General features: G+C 49.6%; 1 protein-coding gene across 10 annotated transcripts in view; it reads left to right on the forward strand.

The window, feature by feature from the left end:
* The window catches only part of LOC110549312 (uncharacterized), a 35586-nt gene that overhangs the window by 26376 nt on the left and 2177 nt on the right, over nucleotides 1-7033 (forward strand). For 5 of the 10 annotated variants that reach the window (XM_060384580.1, XM_060384578.1, XM_060384575.1 and 2 more), the window contains one exon: nucleotides 4219-4332. The exons of 1 other annotated variant lie outside the window; for it this stretch is intronic. The gene's annotated coding sequence lies outside the window, so the exon portion shown is untranslated. The remainder of the gene's footprint in view (nucleotides 1-4218; nucleotides 4333-7033) is intronic. 4 more of the 10 variants (XM_060384583.1, XM_060384579.1, XM_060384582.1 and 1 more) reach the window with 1 other exon arrangement.

Here is a 7033-nt window from a genome sequence, read left to right on the forward strand (position 1 = left end):
CAGGAGAGCTCGGAACAGAGGGGCAGCAGCTGAACCGGAAGAAGCCGGGCAGGCCCCAAGCTGATCCCGCCGCCTGTTCTGCCCTGGACAGCGGCCCCTCGAGCTGCTCGGTTCCCCCGGCGCAAGCACACGCCGCAGAGCTTGCTTTCGCTCTAGGGCATGTCAGTACTAGCGAGGGGTAGATACAAACCCACAACTCCCACGGGGGAGGCAGGGCAGCAGTGGGGGAGCACGGGAGAGCTGGCGAGCAAACAGGAGCAAAGCGTGAGGTGGGAAATGGAGTGACCGCCAATGGAGGAGTGGGAAGGCTTGGGCCTCCGAGGCCGCAGACAGAAAGGGTGATCCCTCACTCTGCTGCCTAGCTGCCGGCCCTCTGTCTGCGCCCTTTGTCACAGGGTCTTTCCTGTGCTGAACTCAGGTGCCTGTGTCATGAAGCGCATGGAGAAAGATACTGGCCAAATCGAGAGAGAGAGAGAGAGAGAGAGAGAGAGAGAGAGAGAGAGAGAGAGAGAGAGAGAGGATGGAGAAGGGATATGAAGTAGGAGAAACTGAGGAGGTAGGAGAGGAATAGCGAAAAGAATTCCCAAATAGGAAAAGGTGGATGGGCACCTTTTACCTGAAAGGGCGAAAGGAAGTTTGAGGCTAGGTGTGGTAATGCACACTTGTGATCTGAGCACTCCGGATATGGGAGGATCGCCATACATTCAAAGCCAGGAGCACTACACTGAGGCAGTCTGTTTATAAATGGATCCAATTTGAAAGAAGATTGACTTGGGCATGCTTCTCATTCCAAAAGCGTGCAGAGCCAGTTTAGAGTCTCTGACTGTGAGTTGCTCCTGGCGGATCCATTTCAGTCAGGCAGACTGGGGTCAGCAGGACTTTAGAAGGCTGTTGAGGATCATGCCCCGTGAAAGCTGAGAGAGGGACTGTAAGAACTCGCCCAGCGGCTCCAAACAAGAGGGGCTTATGATTCACCAGCACGCCTACCTGCCCCGTGCAGGGCGGGGACCCATCTAACCGGAACCGCCACCCAGCCTCTCCCAGTCTCCTTAGATGACAAGCCTTGGCATCCTCGGCCCACCCAACTCAGCCCCCAAGCATTTTGCCGAAGCATCAGTAAACAAGCACAGGTGAAGGAGGTCACAGGTCATTGTATTCCGCGTTGTTTTTCTTCTGTGTCCGGTACATGACTAGCCAGGATGTCTCATCAGGGACTTTAACATTCTTTCCTCAAAGGTTGACAAACACTGTCTTTTTTTTTTTTTTTTTTTTTTTTGCTCAGGGTAAGCTTTTTATTTTATATCATTATGGACCTGGAGATCCAAAATCTTTGTCTGAACTGTATGTGAAAAATTGTCCCTCCCTGCCAGCATGCCCAGTATTCCCAGCTGCTCCCGTAAACTTGACCTCAGCAGCTTGCTTGCCTTTCTTGCCAAACTTAAATAAAAATGGGATGTAATTAGGTGTAACATTCAGTGAGTGTTCAGGGGGTTGTAATTCCAAAGCAGTGGGATTTAGTCAGTCCTCCCAAGTCTGCTCTCCTGTCACTGCAGTTTACAGAGGCTGAGACTCAGGAGAGCAAAGCGGCTTCCTCAGAGCCAACTGGTCAACCTTGGGGAAGTAAGTGGCTGTGGTTCAAGGTCACGTAGTATTTGTTTGTTTTTGAAATAGGATCTCAAGGTATCCCAGGTTGTCCTAGAACTCAAAATGTAATTCAAACTCATCATTCCTCATGCCTCACCTGGGATCACATTCATGAACCAAAACCAGTCCCATCATTATTTTGTTGTTGTGTTTAAGCCCAGGTCGCTCTTAAACTCCCTCTCGCGGAAGATGTCCCGATCCTCTCGCCTCCATTTGTCACGTGCTGGCATATAAACAGGCTTTTGTTTGGTTTTCTTCAGTTCTCCTTTGTGTTTTTCTTGAGATAATGTCTCACTAGGTAGGATGGTCTGGAAGTTACTCTATAGCTCAGGCTGGCACAAATTTTTGGCAAGTAGTTCTCCCTACCTCATCCTGGGCGTTACAAGCACACACCATCATGTTCATCTTAGTAACGGTTGTAGGATGTGCTCTTGTTATAAGAAAATGTATAAGCCGGGCATGTGGCACATGCTTTTATTCAGCACTTGGGAGACAGAGGCAGGTGTAGTTCTGTGAGTTCAAGGCTATCCTGATCTACATAGGAAGTTCCAGGCCAGCCAAGATTACAGAGTATGAAACTCTGTCTTCTTTGATTATGAAGGAAGATGAATTTCTTTTAGTATGACATCATTTGAAGCTATCTCATTAATAGCTTGTGTACACTAATTTGCTGGTTTTCTAAGTCCCGTCCCACCACACTTAGCTTTGGTTTTCTTTCTCTCTATTATTTATTTGTTTATTTATTTTTATTTTTTTTTAAAGATTTATTTATTGTTTATACAGTGTTCTGCCATACACACCAGAAGAGGACACCAGATCTCACTATAGATGGTTGTAAGCCACCATGTGGTTGCTGGGAATTGAACCCAGGACCTTTGGAAGAGCAACCAGTGTTCTTAACCTCTGAGCCATCTCTCCAGCCCTATTTATTTTTTTGAGATAGTGTATTGTGTAGCCCAGGTTGGGCCTTAAGCCCAGGATACAAGATGAGGATGTCCCAGAAATTTTGATCCTCCTGCCTCCACTCCCAAGGCTGGGATTACAATTGTATGACTTTATTTGCTAGTTTGTGTGTGTGTGTTGTGTATGTTATTCTTCTTATGGCCATGTAAAAACTCTTACCACCCCCACCCCTGCTGGAGGATTTTAGTTATCTGCCATCTTGCTTTGTCCAAGAATTTGTCATATTAAGACTACAGGGCATGGTGGTACACACCTTTAATCCTAGTGCTTGGGAGGTAGTGGTGGTGGATCTTTGAGTTCCAGGCCAGCCTGGTCTACAAAGTGAATTTCAGGACAGCCAAGGAAAAACAGAGAAACTCTGCCTTGAAAAACAAAACAAAACAAAAAACAAACAAACAAAAAATTAAGACTACAAAGTTAACTGCTAACTGGAGGGGTTAGGTATGGGTTGAGACCTGATTTAATCCTGGTCTCCAGGAAAAACAAACAAATAAACAACAATAAAATCATATCTGGTATGGAAGCACTTGGAGGGTAGAGGCAGGCAGATCTCTGTGAGTTCAAGGCCAGCCTATACTACATAATCAAGTTCCAGGCCAGCCTGGACTACATAGTAAGACCTTGTCTTTAAAAAAAAAAAAATCTATTGGAGATATATTTTGTCGTCATATTCTAGACCCATCGCCAGTCATGTACACGCTAATTCTAACAGGGACCTCTCAGAACTTCCCAAGGGAGGGTGGAAATGTAGGGGTATTATATTTGTTAATGGAAATGAAACAGAGACCCCATGTCTAGCTTCTGGGCAAGGCCCTAAGTGTCAAGGTTGTGCCAGCTGCCCTCTTCCTCTCTGGGTCCCAGGTGGGTCCAGTCCTTTGCTCTGTTATTACTGCTGGCAGATTGTTTGTGCCACTGGCAAAAGGGACTCAAGTCTTTCCAGTTCTCCTGGTCTCCTCCAGCGACTCATCCGACTCATCCACTGATGCGCGTGGGGAGGGGGGAGGCGCCTGGGCCTGTTACCTAGAGTCCCCCCAGGAGCGGAGGAGGCAGGAAGAGGGCTGGGCTGGAGCCGGCTGGACTGGCAGAGCTGAGGAAGTGAGTTTCTTACACGACTGTGGAGAAGTGGGACTGGAGGGAGGAGGTCAGGGTATGTTGGGGGCGGATGCTGGGAGTTCACCAGGCCTCTGCTGCCTTTGGAACATTCTGACCTGCTCTGCACCTCCCAAGCAGGTTCCCTCTGCTCCTCTCCTGCCACGGCCACCACAGCTGCCTTAGTTGCTGGGGCAGAGCTGCACCCAGCACCCTTGGTCTCTTTTTCTGGTCCCCTGGAAGTAGGCATCACATGTCCACACTGTCCTTTGTCATATCTGCACACCTCCAGGGAAGACTGTGCTATAGAGAGAGTGCATGCCTCCTGCTTGGTGACGTGGGCTGTCTTCTTAGTCTTGGTACTCCCGTGGTACTTCCCATCTCTCTGTGTCTGTAAAGTGACAGCAACAGCTCCTCAGGGTAGGAGGGCTCAGTAAGAAGTCGGGTGTAGCATGGGCGCCAGACGGGAGGTATGGTCAGCAGGGACACTGGACCTCCCTTTCCCTTCTTTATTTTTTTCAGTGTCCAGTGGAGTGACACCAGGGAGCTTGAGAGATATCTGCTGGAGGACAGTGTCCATAGAGGACTGGATGCCATGCCCTGGGCCTCTGGAACACCTGCTATGTCTCATTGTAGGTGAGCCCATCCCTTCTGTGGTTCAGGGACTGTGGGTTTCTCCCAAGATATGTGAACTTCTGGGGAGGGGGTAGTCTTGTTCGCTTTGAACTCCCAAAGCTTCCGCACCACACTTGGCATAGTGCTTGGTGGGCACAGAACCATCAGAAGGAAACAGAAGGGCCCTCCTGTTTCAGAAACAGCCAGGTTCTAGAGACAACAGCCAAATTCGAAGCGTGGCGGCCCCAGCTCAGCTCGTGAGCACTCACAAATGTAACCTAGAGCAAGATGGTTCATCTCCCTGAGCCTCAGTTCTTTGTTTAAAAATAGCCACAGTAATAGCTACCTCCACAAGTTGTTGTAGGGATTAGAGGTGATGTCAGAGACAGACTCCAGCACACCGCGGCCCAGCGCATAGTAGGAGCTCAATAAATGGAAGCAGTGATTACCTATGGTCACGGGACTGTTTGTGTGTGTGTCTGAAGCGGGCTTGCTCCATGAACTCTTGAGTTCATGGCGAGTGACACACGGCTTCTCTTGGTGCGGCAGGCACTTCTCTTGTTTTGGTCTTCACATGAATGCTGTAGGTCTCATGGTGGTTTGTACTGTTGTGACGACAATCAGCATCTTGACTAGGTAGCCAGGATACTCAATGGCAATCACCTGCTGTCTGCTGGGGGCAGCTGTTGCCTAGATTTCTTCCCTGGTGATGGTAGAGGTTGGGGTAGAGATGGGAAGGGGCCATGTCCACTATCAACTCTCTCTCAAGTCTGCAGCCGGAAGTGGAACTGATGTTTGGGTTGGAGTGGATGGAGGGTGACCTGCTGCTACCACTCACATCTCTGATCACCTTTTAAGATCCCTGCAGATATCCTGAGGCTGGGTCTCCTTGTACTTTTAAGTTTGATTTGGGTAGGAATAAATGCAACCATTTTCTAGAAGTCCCTCTGCTTAGGGCTTTACTTTTCATGGTTTAGGTACCAAGTCCACTATAGTCAAAAATATCAAATGGAAAATTATATATTTGAGGAGGAGAGGGAAGGACAGCAAGAACACACTCATTCTCTATAAATTAGGAGAAAACTGGCTGACAGACACTATGACTCCAAAGAAAGCTAGGAAGATCCAATTTGCTGTGTGTTTAAAATTACATTTATGTGCCGGACGTGGTGGCATGTGCCTGTAATCCCACTCAGGGAGACGGAGGCAGGTGGGTCTCTGTGAGTTCTAGGCCAGCCTGGTTTACAAATTGAGTCCAGGACAGCCAAAGAAACCCTGACTTGAAAAAAAAAAAATCACATTTATTTGTGTATGTGCCCCCCCCCCCCACACACACACATGCACACATGGGCATGTTACAGTGCCAACAGGAAGGTCAGAGGACACCTTGCCAGAGGTGTCATTGTATCTGTAACATTTCTGCCTGAGCCTGGAGCTCCATACTTGACTCAATTCATCCTCTGGTGCGGGTTCTGCTACGCCCCCCCCCCCCCCGTATGCCTCCAGCCCCCAGCGTCCGTCCCCAGGTCCCCAGGGGGAGCTGCAGTCAGGGGCATAGTGCACAAGGTAGAGGAGAGCACACTGATGGGTCAGAAGAGCCGGCGTGGCCCTTCCTGCCCGCCAGCCTGGGCAGGAGAGCAGGTGTCCAAGCAGACCAGCAGCTGGGGGCGGGGGCCTGGCAGGGACAGGAAGGAAGTATGCGGGTTTTGGACATGAGAACGGGACAGCTTAGGTTAGGCCATCGTCTGGGGGAGTGGACCCACAGGATGGGGCACAGAAGCCCCTTCCCACAGTAAGCCAGGCCTTCACCGCCCCAAGCAGAGCCAGGCACCGCCTCCCAGCCGACCCCCCACCTCCCAGGCTTTCTTTTCATCTGTCTATTTGCCCATCTTCTTCTTCTTTTTTTTTTTTTTTTTTTTTTTCCAGCTCTGCTTTTTTAGGAGTGGCCATTAGGCCTGGCAGTGCCCAGGCTCACAGAATTGTGGGTGAAGGAGCTTTCGAGATTATTCTTGCCCTGCCTGCAAGCCCAGGATTGAGGCCCTGCAGTGATTCCTGAAAATGGCTCCCAGGCTTTCTCAGCCAGCAGCCCTGTAAGGGCACCCTTCCCCCTCCCACGGTCAGGCCATGCCAGCGCTGGGAAGGTGCTTAAGTTCTTTAACGGTGTCAGCGCCCTAACCCTGGTATCTCACTGGCCCAGGTTCTGTGGTAGGAACCAGCTGAAGAAACTTTTCCTCCTTGGGCTAGCAAGATGGCTCAGTGAATAAAGGTTTTTGTAACCAAGTCTGAAGACCCCTCTGATCCCTGGGACCTATAGCATGGTAGAAAGGAACCGCTGGCTCCCAAAAGTTATCCTCAGGCCTCTGCACCTCCTGTGCACACAATGTATACATGCCCACAAAATACAATATAATAAAAATCCAGGAGTGGTGATACAGGCCTTTAGTCCCAACACTGGGAAGGCAGATGCAGGTAGAACTCTGAGTCTGAGGCCAGCCTGGTCTACAAAGAGTTGCAGGGAGACACAGACTCTGTCTCAAAACAAAAGATGCTAGGTGGTGGTAGCCCACGCCCTTAATCCCAGTACTCAGAAGGGAGGGGCAGGTGGATCAAGGCCAGCCTGGTCAACAGAGCTGCTTCCGGGGCAGCCAGGACTAAACACACACACAGTCTTGAAAAACAAATAAACAAAAAAAAAAAAAAATAATAATACTTTTTTTTGTTT

Source organism: Meriones unguiculatus, chromosome 1, assembly GCF_030254825.1.
Source record: "Meriones unguiculatus strain TT.TT164.6M chromosome 1, Bangor_MerUng_6.1, whole genome shotgun sequence".
NCBI classification, from domain to species: Eukaryota; Metazoa; Chordata; class Mammalia; order Rodentia; family Muridae; genus Meriones; species Meriones unguiculatus.